The sequence below is a fragment of the Tamandua tetradactyla genome, chromosome 18 (assembly GCF_023851605.1).
Source record: "Tamandua tetradactyla isolate mTamTet1 chromosome 18, mTamTet1.pri, whole genome shotgun sequence".
NCBI classification, from domain to species: domain Eukaryota; kingdom Metazoa; phylum Chordata; class Mammalia; order Pilosa; family Myrmecophagidae; genus Tamandua; species Tamandua tetradactyla.
The window spans coordinates 7060297-7080342 of NC_135344.1; the positions used below are offsets into that span (position 1 = coordinate 7060297).

Genomic DNA, 20046 nt, shown 5'->3' on the forward strand with positions numbered 1-20046 from the left:
ATTTGCGTAATTTACAAGCTATATTTTTTTTCTGTTAAAGAGCAAGTTCTCCAAAATGATTGTTCTGGAAAAGAGAGTTTGGGGCAGTGTCAAGATAAAATGTACGTTTATCCGCAAATCAAAGAAATGTCTGGTCTGTTAAAAATGGTAGTTTGTTAAAAGTGAGTTGCCGAGTTGTATTTTCAAATCGGGTCATTTTGAAATGCAAAATGAAGACCACAGTTTCACCTTATGGATTTACAAGTGCGCTTTTGTAAAGCACTGATGAGGGAGGAACTTGTTTCCTCCAGGGAATGTATGGCTGCCTGGTGGAGGTGTCGTGATACATGCCAGCAAGTGCAAGATGCGGCAGAGCAGCTTGGAGTCTCCAGTCTCGCACCTCACAGCTGCGGCGCGGTGGCCTGAGGACCTGGAATGGGAAGGTCACCGCTCATCCACAGAGACCCAGGCAGGAGGGGGAAGGTTCCGGAACTGTGTGGCTCCCTGAGTCGTGGGGTTCAATGCATCCCGGTACCCGAGTGTGAGCCCACCTGTTCAAGGAAAGAAGGTTAGCCACGCATGCCCCTCGCTCTCCCAGAACCCAGGAGGGGCCCCCTTCCCCTAAACGCCCTTCCTGTCTGTGTGAGGGAGCCACATCAGTCTACCACGCAACAGATGAGTTCATACGCTGATTAACTAATCACCATTCATTCCACAGTTAGATGCAAGGCATGTATGCCCAGAAGACGTGACACATCACCCGCCTTCGCTCTTGGCCAACTCGTGGGTTTCTGGGCCTGAGAAAACCTTGTTTTGGGGTGTGGAGACGGGGAGAGAAGCATTTCGGGACTAGAGGGAAGGGTGAGGACGGCCCTCACTGGGCAAGAGCAGGAAGACCGGACCTCACTGCTGAGCCGCGCTGCTCCACGCGGCCAGGGCTCAGCTGCGGCCCCTGCACGAGGGGGTCAGCATGGCTAGGAACCTCAGGGAGAGCCAAGGGGGTCTGGGGGGGCCACAGCGAGGAGTCACTACCAACAGGAGGTACTAGACTGTGTCCAGGCAGGAAGTGTACACCTGGAAACGTGTTTCTAAGGCCTATACTTGGCCCGTGTCTGACCAGGGCAAGTGGACTTGTGGGCACCAGGGGCTGGGCTGGAGATGTCTGGGACAGATGGTCACCACGGGCCCGCTTTCCACGTCCGGGACAGACGGCCGCCACGGGCCCGCTTTCCAACGTCTGTTCTTCACCGAACGATACACTCTTGTCTTTCCTTTGATGACGTCCACTGCATCTGGTCAATTGTCCAATCCACAGTGAACATCTCGGCCCGTCAGACCCAGTAGAGACCTTGGGCAGTCCCGTCCAGCCTTGTGATCTTGCTGACGCAGCAGCTGGGGCACAGAGGGGAGGGGCGCGGTTGAGCATATCCGTTGCCACTTGTCCCCACGTGGCTTCATGAGCCTCATTCTAGCTAGACTGCCTAATCCCCAGGCTCGAGGCATTTCTGAGTCTGCACATGGGAGGGTACTGCCCTCAGGTGAGTTGGAAAGCACCTTGGAGCTGTAGGGTGCTCCACAGAGGGCCCCCTGGGGATGCCCTGGACCCTGCTTGCCCACCCCTGCCTCCCCACACGCTGCTGCGTGGGACTGAGCCCCAGTGGTGAAGCATCACCCTGCCCTGGCCTTGGCCGTCCACCCCTGGGGATTGTCTTTACCACTTCTCCATGGCCCAGCGATTGCCCAGGGGCTCCTCTCAGCCAGCGGATTCCCACACGTCTTCCTCGGTAAAGTGGGAGCCCCATCTGCACTCTGCCCATGGGCGCCAGAACAATGCAATTCTACCCAGCACCGGCCTCTTTGAATTTCCTGCTGCAGAAAAGTCGGCAGGTCCTCCACCTTAATCAGCACAGGGCTTCCTCTAGTTTCTACACTGCCATGTCTGTAAAGACCATGAAGTAGAAATCCTTAATTACTCTGAAAGGTCAGGCTTCACATTGTATATTTAATCTAGATTTAAAGAAGTCTATTCTATAAAGAGTTATGCTGTGGTGTCCAAACACCTGCTGCTTCCATTTTTCAGGACGTGCTCAGGCACTGCCAGCCCACACACACACAGATAAACCACCAGGCCCTGGGCTGGCGATCTTTCCATTCCAAAATTTCTTTTAGAAGTTAAATGTTTCAGTGTCTCTCAGAAGACAGATGATTCTTCCATAGTGGATAGCGGCAAGGGCAGTATCAAAAGGACAAGCTTCTCCTGCTTTGAGTCCCAACTCGGGAAGTGAGGGCTACTGATGCTGAAATGTCTGTGGACACCGACCTGCCTGCTTTCCTTCCTTCTTTCCCTCCTCCACCCCTTCCATGTCAGCAAAAATCCATCAGGAGAGTTTGGGAGGTGCAGGAAGGCGGGGGCCAGCAGCAGCTGTGAGGATGTCAGGGGGGCTAGAGGGGCAGCAGCTGGCTCCAGGCAGGGGGATGAGGACACACTGTGGTGTGTTGGGGATAATGGGAGCCAGCATTCTGAGTGTTGGGGAAGAAAGTTCGAGGCATGGAAGGAGACAAAGCCATGATGAGCACTGTGGCCTTGGGATAAAATTGGAGATATCCATATATACTCATGGCTTTCATAAGATGAGAGCTAGAAGGATACGTGAGAGATAGATGAGAATGCAAGAGAGAACTAGATCAGTAGATAGATAGATGGACAGATGGATGGCGGATGTTGGCTGGATAGATGGATGGGCAGATGGATGGATGGATGGATGGATGGGCAGATGGATGGATGGATGGATGGATGGGTGGGCAGATGGATGGATGGATGGATGGATGGATGGATGGGTGGGTGGACAGAAGATAAATGGATGGTTGGTTGATAGACATCTGATGCATACATAACATACACACATACGCATGGAAACGTAAATACATAGACACAGGAAGGGATGTAAATGTGGGTGTAGGCACACATATATATCTCCACATTTTTAGGCCCACATTTCCCATGTTCAGGGGCCAGGAACAACAGTTCTAGAGAAGCAACAAGCATGCCTATACCCAGATCTTAGTTAATCAATGAATTTTTACTAAAAAAAAAAAGAGGGTTCCTCAGAGAAATGGCTGATATCAGACTGAAGTAAGAAAATAATAATATGAGCTTGGAATATGTTTTTATGTCAGAAGGAAAGAAAGAGCCCAGAGGATGGTAAGGACATGTCAACAGGACATTAGATAGCCTTAGATGTGTTCCCACTGGCCCACGCGGGGACCAGCGAAGAACCAGAGTAAATAGCCATGGATTATAATCCATGATTATTTGATGGATTTGATGGATTATTTGATGGATTATAATCCACCAAATAAAAGAGTAAACTAAGTGTCTATACCAATGTGAACAGGTGAATGAAAAATGGGGAGAAAAGGAATCTCTCCTCAATAATAAAAAGCCAACCAACAGATGTGGTGACAGTGATGTGGTTAGAACATCACCGGTTGGCGTCAACACGATGGTAACGAGCTCAGGGAAACCTCGACGCATGCTGAGGCTGGTGGGGGAGAGCCAGAGGAGCATCTTGTCCTGCTCTCGAAGCCGCTCCCTACCCAGGACTCACACCGACGGGCGGAAGTCCAGCCCCTTCTCAGTGGAGGGACTTGGCAGCAGTAAGTCCAGCAGCAACGGGCCGGGAGCAGCTCATCACCCCCGAAGGATGCAGTGGGAAGACGGCAGGTCGTCAGCTGGCCTGCAGCCAATCAGAGGAAACTTCAGACTCATTCAAGGTGAGGGACAGCCTGCGACACAACCAGCCCCTGGTCCTCAAAACTGTCAAGCCACAAAGTCCAGGAAACCACTGCCGGCTGTGGGATGCGAGAGCGGAGAGCACGGGCAGCACCCATCCAAGGGCTGCAGCCCACGGACCCACTGGGACTGCGGGGAGCCTCCCAAGGGGTTCTCTGAGCAAGGGCTACAGGCATTCCTTGGATCATGTTGCAGCTTCTCTGTAAGTCTGAAATTCTTCTAAAATAAACAATAAACAAATAACTCCTGCAGGCCAACTGCAGTGTCTGTGAGGAGACTGACTATTGCGGCAAGGACGGTCTCAGTATCTGCTCCCATTCCTGCTGGGCTGATTCTGCCCTAGTGGTTTCCCAGGAGCATTTATTGGAAAGAAAATATGTTTGAGGACACTCAGAACTGATGGGCTAATTTCTAGATGGGCAGTTCTTCCTTCCTAATAACAAAAAGGAGGCGAGGCAGCAGTGTGTGCTTGGCAATAAGTGGAGATGTTTTTGCTCTGCCGGTGTCGTCCCATCTGTCACTGGATACAAAGGAGCCACTCCCCTTTCGGTAAGTGCCAGCGCGCCCATCTGCACAGAGAATAAAGCAGAGCCGTTGAGCCCAGAACTTGAGGGCTCTGTAATGTGACCCCTCACCTCCTAGGATGGGCAAGCTCCTGCACAGCCTTCCGATTCCTTGCCTTCCCAGGCATGCCAGGCTGTCAGACCTTTATTCACCTGAAACTCCCTCCCTGATGCCTGCTCCAGGATGCTTTCTCCAGTCCTGCCCTCCCCAGCCGGCCAGCCTGCGTGTCTTTCCCTCCTCCCCAGGTCCTCCTCTCCGCCCCCAGGTCCTCCTCTCCTACCCAGGTCCTCCTCTCCACCCCCAGCTCCTTCCCTCCTCCCCAGGTCCTCCCTCTCCTCTCCAGGGCACTGTCCATGTTTCCTTAGGGCACTGACTTGACTCTTTCTTCTGGTTCAGCTGGTTGTTCACTCACCTGTCCCACTCACGGGACGATGTGCCCTAAGGACTTGTGATTTAACAAAGGATTCAATACTGAAACCCTCAATACATTTTCCAGGGTGGAGTAACTGCTCAACAAATCCCCATGGAATGTAGCTTTCCACATCAAACAACATCTAGAAGGAGGGACCTTGGTCAAACACTCAGGAACTTGTGGACCTCTGTCAGAGAGATTCTTTATAAAACCACACACACAACAAACAACATATGCACACACACGTGTTGGGTGAGAGCCGCGAGAACTACTAGACAAGCTTTCTGTTGAGCAGGCCGGTGGTGATGAGCGCTTACTGCTTGGTGTAGAGTTCATGGGCACACGACCTGAAGGAGCTGTTTACTTCCACGGACCCCGCGTGGCTGCTTCCATGGCCTGAAGGGAGGGCGGGCGGCAGGAGGGGTGAAGCGTGCTCCTGCACAGGCTTACCCCCACTGCCTTCATCGGTTTCAATTGGCTAAGTCAGTACTTAAACCACAAAGATGGCAGAGTAGGTTCAAGGAGAACTGAAGTGACGCATGTTTACAGGTGCTTCCTCAGCTGACAGATGACACAGTCATTCAAAGAAAGTATTTGCGTTGTTTTCCCCTTTTTACTTGAAAATGTCAATACAGTCTCGTGAGAGATTTCACTTAAAACCAACTTGGAAGTAGAGAGGCTACTCAGTCAGGGAGAAAACCATCATTTTTCCTGAACAAGCAGAGTGCATTGCTAACGACTTCCATTGCACAGCTTGCATGAGAAGAAGAGACCTTCCCGCAGGCTGGTGGATTGCTTCCTTCCAAAGCTGGGGCTCCAGCCAAAGACTGTCCCTGCCACCGTGGATTTGCACCGACAGGATGCTCCTGCCCCTTCGAGAACTAAAAACTGCACTGACCTGGACACAAAACACACACACCTACTATTAAACCTCACTCCACAGTAAATGGAATATTTTTTAAATGACAATTTTTAAACCATTTGTTTAGGACTAGGATAGAATTTAAATCAGTATCATCTAGGCAAAACGGATTTCCTATGCAAACGATTAGCATATATGCTATATAAATATTTATATAAAAATATAAATATAAAATATTTATATTAAAATAATGGTATTTATGTTATAGAGAAGGCAACCAATTAAGACTTTTTAAAAAAGATTTTCAGAAATGCTTAGTCTTCATGCACCATATTCTGAAACTGAATTGTAAGGGAAAGCAAGCAAACGAGGTATTTTGAAGAGTCTCAGCTCTGCAAGGGCAGCCTCAGCAGGTCACACTTCAGTAGCCTCCATGCGACAGTAGTAACACTGCGTTTCCTCTCAGACCCCGCTGCTCAGAGGTGGCCCGAAGCCCAGCAGCATCAGCGGGTCCAGAGGCCTGTTAGATGTACAGAAAACTCACAGGCCCTCCCACATCTACCGACCACTCACCAAGATCCCTGGGCCATTTTGAGAAACCTGGTGCTGTGCTGAATTTGTGAAGTTTTGCTCTACTTCTCTGGAAAAGCAAGAAGAAAAGTTAGCGGTCCACACATTATTTAAAGTTTTCTTCCCAGGATCACTGGAAGGCATTAAGAGCAGGAAAATTTCTTCTGGCTCCAGAAAGAGTGAATCAGAATTTACCAGAAATTTCTCTTGGACTGATTAGAGATTCATTCACCTTTCTAACCATTCTAACTGCTCCTGGAAATAGATTTAAGACCTACCTGGACCTTCCCGAGGGGGTGTGGCTCTGAGCAGCCCTAAGCTCCTCTTCTGTAAGAGAAGACCCTTTCTTTGGCAGAGCCAACATGGACAGGCAGGGGATGGAGAGATCCGAGTCGGACAGTTCAGCCAAACTGACCCACAACCAGCGATGGGCAATTCACCCTCACCCCCTAACTCAGCTTCTTTCAGCAGTTGACATTCCCAAGGAAGTAGGACTTGAAGCCACCAGCAAATAGTCATTTAATCTCGTAATAGCCCTTAGGCTACAAATCTCTGTATTTGACACTGACCAGCTTTACTTCCAATTCATTCTGCAAATTAATTTCCAGCAAGATGCTTCTGGTAGCATCTCCAAATTTTTAGGTGGGGAAGGAGAATTTGTTTCTTTAATACAAATTTCACACAAAACATAATTGTAACACAAAGAGGGCCTCTCTCCAATTCTGCTTCCGAATTTTAACTGTTTTGTTCGTATTCACAGTGTACTTCCTCTGAAATCATGAGCTTTTCAGTACCAAGAGCCCCAAAATACTGGCTGATGAGTGAATTCACAGAGGGAGAATACGCGAATAAAAAGACACAAGAACAAAAGAGAGGGCGAGCAGACAGGCCCGGGTCTCCACCGCTGAAGGTCATGGGGATGGACTGTTTTGAAGATGACTAATGACGTTTCAGTGTCTTTATCCAGGGTAAATGCGGCATTTCTACACTTGGACCTAAACGGAGGCTCAGACCTGAGCAATTAGGCCCTGTGTTACCCTGCAAAACGCAGCATCAGGATTTGTTGGGCACTGAATCACATTGCCTGCATTACATTGCCCACAAAGACCATTTGGGCTCTGAGCCCTGTGGGGGGACACATTTGTAAACAGGACCTGTGACAACGACACTAGTCCAGGTGAGGCCAAACGGAATGCAGGCAGGTCCTGGGCCAAGGTGGCTGAAGGCCTCAGAGCAGAGGGAACTGCAGGCGATGTAGAGACCAGAGGAGGGGACAGGAAGAGACAGCTCACCGCGTGGCAGAGGGTTGCCAGAAAATCAATAGGTCATCCCTGGCCCAGTTGTTCCCAAAACAAAGCTGACGCCCTGAAGTTATCTGGGTTTTTACATGCATGAGCCAAGGTTAATCCCATCTGCTAATAAGGTCCACGGCTCACGTCCATCCAGCAGGCCGAGTTCAGAAACCAGAGTCCGGAAAGGCGTTCTGATTTCCATCAAGATCTGTATTTACAGCCCCGGAGGAGACTCAGACTGGGTCTCCCGATTGCAAATACCAGGGCTGGATCCTCCTTGTATTCAGCTGCAATACCTTGGGAATTTATTGATTTATTTTTTAAATTGTCTGCCTCAGATTTGCACCTGGCCTGGCTGCATCTGCAAGTCGTCTGCTAGTTGGTGAAGCTGCTGAACCCCAGGACAAAGAGCAGCCCTACATGTTCTTCATTTGAGGACTAGCCGCTGTTTAGACTCCAGCATGGCTCGCTGTAGGTGGGCTGCACTACCAGCCTTCTCCTCTCCATCCGCTCGTTGTTTCCAATTTAGAATACACCAAAGCGTCTGGGGGTTGCATCTGGGAGTTGGCAGGCCGCAGGGCATTGCTGTGGGTCAGGACGATGTCCGTTGGCTTCACAGGCCATGCACCCCCAAAAAGAGGATATTCGTGCACGTGGTGTCTCCTCCCACCACCCGGCCCCCCACTTTGAGATTCACGGTCCATCGCAGAGGGGAGTACTCTGTTGGCACGCAGCCATGCCAAGCTGCAGGTGTATGACCTGCTCATCTCCGCAGACTGCAGTCAGTATGGCACGCCCACTAGGTATGGGCAGGGGAGGACGCGAAGCGGGGGTGGTGCCCCCAGGGAGAGCCTCGGTACAGCCACCTGCCACCCTGGTTGTGCTATCGCATATCAGCAGCAGCTGTCGGGGGGGGGGGGGGGGCGGCGGGGGAGAGAGCAGCACCTGTCTGCAGCAGGCCTCATTAGCATCAAGGCACCTGGAGTCATTAGGGTGCAGCGGGGTAAGGTACCACTGCATGGGGAGAGCTCGCATCCCCCCCATACTGGGAGGTTTTCATGCACTGGGGGTTCTTTTCATCTGCTGGGCCAGCGCGGGGGCGTCCCTAGAAATTCTTATCTCACAAGGTAAGAATCATCAATTCCTTCTGGGTGCCTGTCCTCTGCTGATATAGACAGATTAGGTAGATAGACAATTTTTATCTCTTAATGAATTTATTGAACACAAAAAAATTATTTAACAAAAAATACATTAATTTTAATAAAACTTCATTGTGGACAAATACAAAAATATATTTCCAGTGGAATATATTCTAAAGTGGCATTATTTCTTTTTTTTTTTAAACCAAATTATTATGGAAAAAGACAGTCCTAGAAAGGTTAATTTGCCTGACCAAGATCACACAGCTAAAAATGGATGGGGCCAGGATTTGAACCCATTTCCTTCTGATTCCAGAGCAAGGCTCTTTTATTTATTTATTTATTTTCTTGCTTTATTGACTTTTTTTTTTCACTTTTTATTATAGTAGCCAATATAAAGCATGAAATTCCCCATTTTAACCATATTCAAGTGCACAGTTTAAAAGTATTGATTATATGCACAATATTATGCTACCATTGCTAACATCCATGAACCCTCCTTTTTTAGCACCTCACACAGAAACCCCTCACCCATTAAGCAAAATTCCCTCATCCCAACCAACCCTCCCAGCCCCTGATAACCTGTAACCCACCTAGAAGTTTGCTTCTTCTAGGCAGTTCATACATTTAAGACGTACAATATTTGCCATTTATACTATCGCTCAACTTGATGTCTTCACGGCCCATCCATGTTGCGGCTGTATCAGAAGTTCATTCCTTCTTACAGCTGAGTAACATTCCAGTGTGTGGACAGACCATGCTTTGTTTTTCCATTTACCCACTCACGGCACCCGGTTGGAGGACCTTTTGGCCACTGTGAATAATGCTGCTATAAACTTTAGTGTTATTATCTAATTTTTTTTTTTGGATGTATACCGTGAAGTAAGATTTTTGGCTCAAATGGTCAATCTATTTTCAATTTTCTAAGGAACTGTCAAACTGTTTCCTACAGTGGCTGCATCATTTTCCGACACTACCAGCAATATATGTGTTCCTATTTCTCCATATCTTCATCAACACCCATTATTTCTGCTTATTTTAGTAATAGGCGTCATAGTGGGTGTGAAGTGGTATCTATCGCATCATGATTTTGATTTGCATTCACTGAGTTCCTTTTCATGTGCTTATTGACCATTTGTATAACTTCTTTAGAGAAATGTCTACTCAAGTCTTTTGCCCATTTGTAGAACTTTGTCTACTCAAGTCTTTTGCCCATTTCTTTAACCTTTTTATTGTATAATATAACATACATACAAAGCAAAGAAAGAAAAAAGCAATCGTTTTAAAAGCACTTTTCAACAAGTAATTACAGGACAGATCCCAGAGTTTATCATGGGGTACCATACCATCATTTCAGATTTTTCCTTCTACCTGTTCCAGAATATATGAGGCTAGAAGGGATAAAAATTTTTTAATCATCCCAATCGGCTTTTATTTTTCTTTTTTGTGAAAAATAACATTTATACAAAAAAGCAATAAATTTTGAAGCACAGCACAATTGGTTGTAGAACATATTTCAGAGTTTGGCATGAGTTACAATTCCACAATTTTAGGTTTTTACTTCTGCTGCTCTAAGATACTGTAGACTAGAAGAGATATCAGTTTAATGATTCAGCAATCATATTCATTTGTTAATCGTATCTTCTCTGTGTAACTTCACCATCACTTTTGATCTTTCTATCCCACTCTTTAGGGGTATTTTTTTTTTTATTAATGGAAAGAAGAAAAAAAGAAATTAACACAACATTTAGAAATCATACCATTCTACATATGCACTCAGTAATTCTTAACATCATCACATAGATGCATGATCATCGTTTCTTAGTACATTTGCATTGGTTTAGAGGAACTAGCAACACAACAGAAAAAGATATAAAATGTTAATATAGAGAAAAGAAATAAAAGTAGTAATAATAGCAAAAAAAAAAAAAAAACCCTATAGCTCAGATGCAGCTTCATTCAGTGTTTTAACATGATTACTTTACAATTAGGTATTATTGTGCTGTCCATTTTTGAGTTTTTGTATCTAGTCCTGTTGCACAGTCTGTATCCCTTCAGCTCCAATTATCCATTATCTTACCCTGTTTCTAACTCCTGCTGGACTCTGTTACCAATGACATATTTCAAGTTTATTCTCGAATGTCCGTTCACATCAGTGGGACCATACAGTATTTGTCCTTTAGTTTTTGGCTGGACTCACTCAGCATAATATTCTCTAGGTCCATCCATGTTATTACATGCTTCATAAGTTTATCTTGTCTTAAAGTTGCATAATATTCCATCGTATGTATACACCACAGTTTGTTTAGCCATTCTTCTGTTGATGGACATTTTGGCTGTTTCCATCTCTTTGCAATTGTAAATAACGCTGCTATAAACATTTGGTGTGCAAATGTCCGTTTGTGTCTTTGCCCTTAAGTCCTTTGAGTAGATACCTAGCAATGGTATTGCTGGGTCGTATGGCAATTCTATATTCAGCTTTTTGAGGAACCACCAAACTGCCTTCCACAGTGGTTGCACCATTTGACATTCCCACCAACAGTGGATAAGTGTGCCTCTTTCTCCGCATCCTCTCCAGCACTTGTCATTTTCTATTTTGTTGATAATGGCCATTCTGGTGGGTGTGAGATGATATCTCATTGTGGTTTTGATTTGCATTTCTCTAATGGCCAGGGTCTTTAGGGGTATTTGAGCTATGCCCATTCTAACTTTTTCATGTTGGAAGGGGCTGTCAGTAGTGAGGGGTAGGGAGATGGAATCATCTGATGCTCTGGAGAGGCTGGGCCCTCTCGGCTCCAGGACCCATCTAGTCCAGGGACCCATCCGGAGGCCGCAGTTCTCCAGAAAGCTACCCTAGTGCATGCAAACCCCGTGGAATCTTATATACTGCCCTAGGTGTTCCTTAGGATTGGCTGGAATGGTCCTGGTTGGGGCTTGGCAAATTATGATACATAGTAATTCCAACTGATGATTGTGCAACAGCAATCTCCGAAAAGCCTCCTGACTCTATTTGAACTCTCTCTGCCACTGATACTTTATTAGTTACACTTCTTTTCCCCCTTTTGGTCAGGATGGAATTGTTGATCCCATGGTGCCAGGTCTGGATTCATCCCCGGGAGTCCTCTTCCATGTTGCCTGAGAGACTTTCACCACTGGACATCATGTCCCGTGTAGGGGGAGGGCAAGAATTTTCACAGAGTCGGACCTAGAGAGAGTGAGGCCACACCTGAGCAACAAAAGAGGTCCTCCAGGAGTAACTCTTAGGCATGCCTATAGGTAGGCTACGCTTCTCTGCAACCTACATAAGCTTCACAAGAGTAAGCCTCAAGATTAAGGGCTCACCCATCAACCTGGGTGTCCCCAAAGCTTGACAGAACATCAGGGGACTCCCTGATGGCAAAGTCCAATAGCTCCATATTTTTTCTCCCATCCCTCGAAGGACTTTGCCAATACTTTTGGATTATCTGCTTAATATACTCTACCTTTGCCCAATTTTTAATTGGGTTATTTGTCTATTTGTTGTTTGAATTGTAGCAGTTCTTTATATATTCTGGATATTAAACCCTTATCAGAATATGATTTGCAACTATTTTTACCCATTGTGTAGGATGCCTTTTTGTTTTCTTGTAGTGTCTTTGGACATACAGGAGTATTTAATTTTGATAAAGTCCATTTTGTCTGCTTTTTCTTTTGTTGCTCATGCTTTGGTGCCATATCTAAGTAATCACTACCACATCCAAGGTCATGGACATCCCCCGTTTTCCTCTATACAGTTTTAGCTCTTACATTTAGGTCTTTGATCAACTTAGAGTTCATTTTTGTATATGGTGTGAGGTAAGGGTCTAACTTCATTCTTTTGCAGGTAGAGATACAATTTCTCCGACACCATTTATTGAAGAAACCGTTCTTTCAGGTACTTGGCACCCTGAATTCCCAATTCTATTCCATTGGTATATGTGGCTATCTTTAGCCAGGACCCCACTGTTTTGATTGCTGTAACTTTGTAGTAAGTTTTGAGGGCTCCAACTCTGTTGAACTGTGAGACCTCCAATTTTATTCTTCCTTGCAATATTGATTTGATTCTACAGGGTTTGTTGTATACGAATTTCCATATGAATTTTAAGGTTGGCTTTTCCATTTCTGCCCAAAAAAAGCCTGCTGCGATTTTGTTGTGTGCTGTGTTGAATCTGTAGTTAGCTTTGAGTAATATTGACATCTTAATAATCTTAAGTCTTCCTATCTGTAAACACAGGATGTCTTGCCATATTTTTAGATTTCCTTGTGTTTCTCTCATCAATGTTTGTAGTTTTTAGTGTATAGGCCCTTTGCCTCCTTACTTATCCCAAAGTATTTTATTATTTTATAAGCTATTGCAAATGGGATTATGATTTTTTAAATTTCCATTTCAGTATATTATTTGATGGTGTATAGAAACACAGTTGTTTTTGTGGCATTTTTAAAGCCTGCAACTGTGCTGAATTTGTTTATCTGTTCTAGATGTTTTCCTGTGGGAAACTTGACTTCCCCCTTTCCAATTTGGATATCTTTTATTTTTGGTGCTAATTACAAATATATATATTTCTAATTCCATTGTTACTTCCTTGTTTTAAAAGCTGTGCTTCTTTGTAGGTGGAGCAGTTAGATGGTTTCGCATTCCACCACCTGTTCTTTCTCTCTCCTCTGTGAGCGGAGAAGATCAAGGCCAAGGTGAGCTGGACAAGTTGCCGTGGGGCATGTGGTTGAGAAATGCTCACGTTTGCAGGGATCTGACATCTCATTGCTCCTTCTGAGCACTTGGCTGCCTTGCCTGCGCGCCCTCGGACTGCCGCGGCATGGCACCCCGCCACAGCTGTGCCAGCCAGCACCTCCGCCATCAGCCATTCGTCACCTCGGGTGTCGCATGACCTGAGTGGGGCGGGCCAGCGCACGCCTCGTGCGGCTATAGTCAGAATTTCCGTGTGCTGGCTTTGTGCAGCGACAAGAAAGGATGGCATGCAAAGTGGTTAGCAGGAAGGCAAAAAAATTAATGCATCCGTGCTGGTCAAAAGATGGCAAACGGCGCTGAGAAAGGCAGGGAGACAGGTGAGGCTGAGGCGCCCTCCTGGCTCCCTAATGGGGCCGGTGCGGCTGCAGAGCGGCCCCCACCGAGACCCTCCTGCTCAACGGCCAACTCCGAGGCGTAGCTCAGCGAATGTCGGATCAACCATCCAACCCCAAATCAAGGACTTTTCTCTTCGGGAAGCGGGAACAACCCTCCCCTTTCCTCTTCCTCTCGCACGTCCTTCCACCCTCTTTCTAGGACACGGGGACCGGTGAGTGTGGGGGCAGAGCAGGGGGAACCTGGCACCGTCCAGTTCTCACACTCCCAACATCAGGCGACACTGAGGCGTCACCACCGGCCCTCCCCTCCGCGAGCAGCAGCAGCCAGCGGGAGCAGGCCATCTTCCCCAGGGAAGGGACACCCAAGGACGGCCGAGAGGGACCAGGCGACAGGGTGGGAGATGTTCTGTGAGAGGCAGAAACAGACCCGCTGACAAGGTGATTCCATGATTGATTCTAACTCCCCCCACCCTTGAAGCAAGAAGGAAGGTCTGAGAAGCTCCCAGCCAAAATGGTTCGTGAACAGGGATTCACAGCGGCCCACCCTCACGGGTCTTCCCGAGACACCGGGCCCTGAGAATCCTGCACAGTCGATGGCCCTTGCTGACGGTGGGTTCTATGGACTAGGGAGTGAATCCCGACAGCAAACCCCCAAACGCACAAACAAAGCAGCTCCCCAGGAGGAGCTGAAGACCCCACCTGTCCAAGCCCCCCCCAGAGAGACCCACTGCTCCAACCACAGAGGGGTCCGTGACTGCCTTAGCCACGCGGTGCCAAGCACATTCCTGACTTCCTGCTCCTGGGTCCCAGCCCCCAGCGGCCCCGCCCAGCGGCCCCAGCAGCCCCACCGCCCCGGAGGGACCACTGCGGGCAGTGTAGACGGTGATTTGTGCAATGGGAAGGGAGCCCTTCGGGCACAGTACCTGCAGTGATGTCCAGGAAATCCAACCCAGATTCAAATCACATTAAACCTAGCTGCTCAGGAAGATGTGCGGGTCCCTCAGTAACCCAGGGAAAACCAGAGGCCTAAGTACTTCTAGGACCCCAAAGCCACAGGAGAAGAAAAGCACACGCTGTGAAATATTGCTTGAATTACATGCTCTTAAGAGGAGTGGCTCAAAGTCTGGCACCCACTGATTCAGAGGTTACTCATAAGTCAAACCTGATTTAGTTGACACACGGCTCTTTTTTGTCCTACCTCGGAACCCAGCTGAGCAGGAGCCGTGTTACTGCCACAGGACAAGGGACACTGGGAGGGGCCAGCCCGGGACTGAGTCACCCCTGGGCCTGGGGCAAGTACATGGGGGCAGGTACACAGGGCCAGGTACTCAAAGGCAGGTACGCAGGGGGCAGGTACATAAGGGGCAGGTACACAGGGGGCAGGTACACGGGGGCAGGTACACAGGGGGCAGGTACACGGGGGGCAGGTACACGGGGGCAGGTACATAAGGGGCAGGTACACAGGGGGCAGGTACACGGGGGCAGGTACACGGGGGCAGGTACATAAGGGGCAGGTACACAGGGGGCAGGTACACGGGGGCAGGTACACAGGGGGCAGGTACACAGAGGGCAGGTACACGGGGGCAGGTACACAGGGGGCAGGTACACAGGGGGCAGGTACACGGGGGCAGGTACACGGGGGCAGGTACACAGGGGGCAGGTACACAGGGGGCAGGCCCAGCCCCAGGGCCCGGGAGTCCAGCCTGGTCACAGAGTTCAAGACCCTGGGACCCTGCAGGTGTGGCCGACGGTCCTGGCAGCCATCTCAGATTCAGTGAGGGCAGCAGAGCTCACATCCGAGGAGCGGGGCACCTAGCAGGGAGCCCCACAGAGAGAGGGGTGCTGGGAGTCAGGCGGGCAATTGCTGGGAAAAGCGCAGCAACAGTTCCAAGAACTGGACTGAGAGCACAGGCTGCTCCGGGGGCCGTGCCCTCCACCAAGCCCCGGTGTCACCAGCATCCTCACTGGAGACTCAGATGCAGTGTCCTCGCCCAGGACCCAAACCCGGGTGTCTGCCAGGAGGACCAACACTCTCGCTCCTGCACGAGGCGGGTCTCGCGGCTCAGTGACCGCAGGAGGAGCTGACCTGGCGTGGTGGGGACCTGCCCAGGGCCCAAGTCCAGGGATGCAGCCACCAAGCCCGGGTCCGCATCAAGCTGGAGGAGCAGACAGGGAGACGGGAGTAGGACCTCATGCCGGGCATCAAAGTGCCCAGGTCGGCCACGGCCCCAGAGGCTGCCGGGCCTCCTGTGCTCGAATGTTCGGCAGCCTGGCCAGGGCTGACCGGGTGAGGGCAAGGGCCTCCCCCTGCGATGGTTTTTCGCAGCTTTACCAGCCCTTATCCTAAAAGCGAGGGCTTTCCCGCTGTCAGCGCGGTGAGCACACGCCCAGCGGTCTTCAGAAGGCCCCAAACCTGCAGCCGCCACGACTTAGGATGAGCCACAGCCCTCTGAAGGCCGAGTGTGGCCGCACCCCGCGCCCCGCGCCCTGCGCCCCGCGCCCCGTGCCCCGCGCCCCGCGCCCCGTGCCCCGTGCCCCGCGCCCCACGCCCCGCGCCCCGTGCCCCGTGCCCCGCGCCCCGCGCCCCGTGCCCCGTGCCCCGCGCCCCGCGCCCCACGCCCCGCGCCCCGTGCCCCGTGCCCCGCGCCCCACGCCCCGCGCCCCGTGCCCCGTGCCCCGTGCCCCGCGCCCCACGCCCCGCGCCCCACGCCCCGCGCCCTGCGCCCCGTGCCCCGCGCCCCACGCCCCGCGCCCCGTGCCCCGTGCCCCGCGCCCCACGCCCCGCGCCCTGTGCCCCGTGCCCCGCGCCCCGCGCCCCGTGCCCCGCGCCCCGCGCCCCGCGCCCCGCGCCCTGTGCCCCACGCCCCGCGCCCCGCGCCCCGCGCCCTGTGCCCCGCGCCCCGCGCCCCGCGCCCCGTGCCCCGCGCCCCGCGCCCCACGCCCCGCGCCCCGCGCCCCGCGCCCCGCGCCCCGCGCCCCGCGCCCCGCGCCCCGCGCCCCGCGCCCCGCGCCCCGCGCCCTGTGCCCCGCGCCCCACGCCCCGCGCCCCACGCCCCGCGCCCCGCGCCCCGCGCCCGGGGATGTGGTGGACGGACACAAGACCCAGGAGCAGGCTCACCGGGTGCCGGGGGAAGGGGAGCAACGGTCCACCGTCGAGAGCCGGGGCACTGGTCAGATGCCGGGGTGCTGGCCAGATGTTGGGGCGCTGGCTCGGACATCGGGGCACTGGCTTGGATGTTGGGGCGCTGGTTCGGATACTGGGGTGCTAGCTCGGATGCCCGAGGCCCCGGTCCCTAGCCGTAAAATAGAGCTCAAGCCCCCACCCAGGCAGAGGCACTCACGGAGCCATTAATTGACTCTCCTTGGCTCCCTGCAGATCAGACCCACAGGGACCCACAAGGCAGCTTTGGAGATCGCTCCCCTCTTGGGCTTCGCTGGGAAGTTCCTCTTTCCACACTGCCCCACTCCCGGAGCCACAGGGAGCTGGGGACCAGGGGAGCAGGGGAGCAGGGGAGCAGGGGAGCCTGTTGCAAGGCTGAGTTCTTTGATCAGCATCCTACCCCCAGCCCCCGCGGCCCCAGGCGAGCAGACCCGCGGCTGGGAGGCAAGATTCGCTTACCTAATAAGTTCACTCCAAGTGTGTGTGAGTGCGCATAAGTGATTGTGAGTCTGTCTGAGCAAGTGCAAGTGATTTGTGAGTGTGTGAATATGAATCTGAGTGTGTGTGTTTGTGAATGTGTATATGAGCAAGTGTGTGACTGTGTGTGTGAGTGCGTGTGATTGTGGAGGTGAGTGTGGGGAAGTCAGTACATGTGTGTGCATCAGTGTGTACGGTCACTGTGTGGGTGTGTTTGGGGTGGGGAGGAAGAAAGGGTCAGGGATTCTCATGTGCTTGTAAAGATACCTGTGCAGTGGCTGCAGGGGTCCACTCAGACCCCAGTGTCCGCACAGTAAATGCAGAGACGTGGCCCTTGCTCCACTGGGAGGAGAGAACACAGTGTATTCAAGCCAGAAACATAAAAGAATATTCTGCATGAAATCAAGGGTTGTTCCCCAAAAGTTTTCCTGATCCCCTCTGACGTGGGGACAGTCAACAGCTCCTCCTCCAACGGTACAGGAAACCCCCAAACCCCAGTCCCCTGCGAGTGAGGCTGAGGCTGCAGCTGGGGGAGAACAGAGAAGCTCCCCATGCAACCAGACAAAACTACAGGGCTTCAGGGCGTGCACAGCTGCACCCCAGCTGCAGACCCATCCCGGTCACTCTCCTCACAAGATGGGGTAGGACATCTCACCTCAGGCCCTGCCTCCTCAGTGGGAAGGCAGAGTGACAGTTCTGCCAAAGTCATAGGCCTGCAGAGACTTTGGGCGCTCATTTCCCAACACAGAGGACCCCGTGCCCTGCGCCCCACACCCAGCTCACGCAGCTGCAGGGCAGCATTTCCAGGCCCCTTGGCCGGGTTAATTCCGGTTGAACAGGTTCTCTGCTATGGACCTTCTCAGACCCTTCGGCCAGCGCTGCCCGCCCCAGCCACCACACCGGCCAAGTCAGCTCCGCCACTGCCCAGCTTCCCAGCGCCTGCAAAGCTCCACAGTAGGGCCCCAGCCCAGGGGCCAAGAGGCCGCACTGCTCAGCTCCTGCACCTCCAAAGGCTCCAGACTCACTTAGGAGAAATGCCGGAGGGCGCGCGGCACATGCGGTCCTTCATGTCTCACGGTGCAGCTCTGTTTCCTCTCTGACCCAGGCCCACAGGCCTTCCCCTCGCAGGCCCAGCCCAGGGGCCTCCGCTCAGCCGAGGCCTTGGGCCCCTGGCCTGCCCAGGCTGGTCGTCCATACGATGTCCGCGTGGCCAGCCCCCTCTTCTCCTATGTCTCTGGGTCCTCACCGCAGCTCTCTGGTGCTGCCAAAAGTTCCCCTGCCCCTGCTCTTCCTGACACCACTGATCCACCTCACCTGCTCACCTGCTTTCTCATTGTATTTCTCACCTCCTGCGCTGCTGCTGTCTCCTCCACTTAGTCACTATTTTCAAGTATATGTTCCCCTCCTCTAGATTTAATCTCCTCAAGGAGAAGATCTGTGCTTAGAACTTCCTGGGACATAGGAGATGCTCGATAAATACACACTGAGTGAATGAATGAAAGAATGAATGAATCTTAATAGGCATATTTAGTGCATAATATTTCTCCCAAGTTGTTGGACAATTCAGTCCTTCAACAAATATTTACTGAGGGTCTACCATGTGTGATGCAATGCTTTAGGGAATAGAAAGCAGAGCCCTCTTCCACAGAGCACTGCAAATCCCTTCCTAAGAAGTACCACTGCAAAACTTATCCCTATTATAAGGAGGGGCAGGCCAATCAATATCTGATCTGCTTCCTGTTTCAGAGAAGGGTTAGAGGAAAGGGTAGAATAGATGTCAAACCTGTCCGCAGGACTGTGGGTGAGAACCTTATCTACAGTAGCAGCATAGTCAGGGCATCCAAGAGCTGGCACCAAAACCTAGGGCTGGAAACCAAACCTAGAGCTGGAGTCAAAACCTAGGGATAGAAATAAAATCGAGAGCTGGTACATAAGTCTTACAGCTAGAACCCAGACGTAGAGCTGGAACCCAGGCCTAGAGCCAGAACCCAGTCCTAAAGCTGGAACCCAGATGTGGAGCTGGAACTCAATCCTAGAGCTGGAACCCAGGCCTAGAGCTGGAACTCAATCCTAGAGCTGGAACCCAGGCCTAGAGCTGGAACTCAATCCTAAAGCTGGAACCCAGATGTGGAGCTGGAACTCAATCCTAGAGCTGGAACCCAGGCCTAGAGCTGGAACTCAATCCTAGAGCTGGAACCCAGGCCTAGAGCTGGAACTCAATCCTAGAGCTGGAACCCAGGCCTAGAGCTGGAACTCAATCCTAGAGCTGGAACCCAGGCCTAGAGCTGGAACTCAATCCTAGAGCTGGAACCCAGGCCTAGAGCTGCAAACCAGACCTAGAGCTGCACCCAGACCTAGAGCTGCAAACCAGACCTAGAGCTGGAGCCCAGGCCTAGAGCTGGATTCTGCAGAGGAGGCAAGACATAAAGTCAAATCAAAGGTCAGGAATCCTGGGGTTGAGGAGGGGAGCAGCTGAGAGGGCAGGGACCTGCACACAGGTAGCCAGTGCCCTTGAAAGGACCCCACTAAGGTGATGATAAAGCAAAGACACCCATAGAACCCAGGAAAAAAGTGCGGTGCAGAGACTCAACTTTGGGGCGTGTAAGCTCATCCAGTCTTTGGAGATTTGGAGGTTGTTCCTGTGAAACAAGGTGGCCAAAGGACACGAAGGCTTGACACCCAGAATGGCCTCCTGACA

At 51.3% G+C, this 20046-nt stretch overlaps 1 long non-coding RNA gene across 1 annotated transcript in view; it reads right to left on the bottom strand.

Moving 5' to 3' along the window:
* Positions 1–1233: 1233 nt before the first annotated feature.
* Positions 1234–20046, bottom strand: part of LOC143661939 (uncharacterized) — a 107321-nt gene continuing 88508 nt past the window's right edge. The window contains exons 4-5 of the long non-coding RNA XR_013165024.1: positions 1695–1918; positions 1234–1371 (exon numbers count right to left, since the gene is read on the bottom strand). This is a non-coding gene — a long non-coding RNA (uncharacterized LOC143661939). The remainder of the gene's footprint in view (positions 1372–1694; positions 1919–20046) is intronic.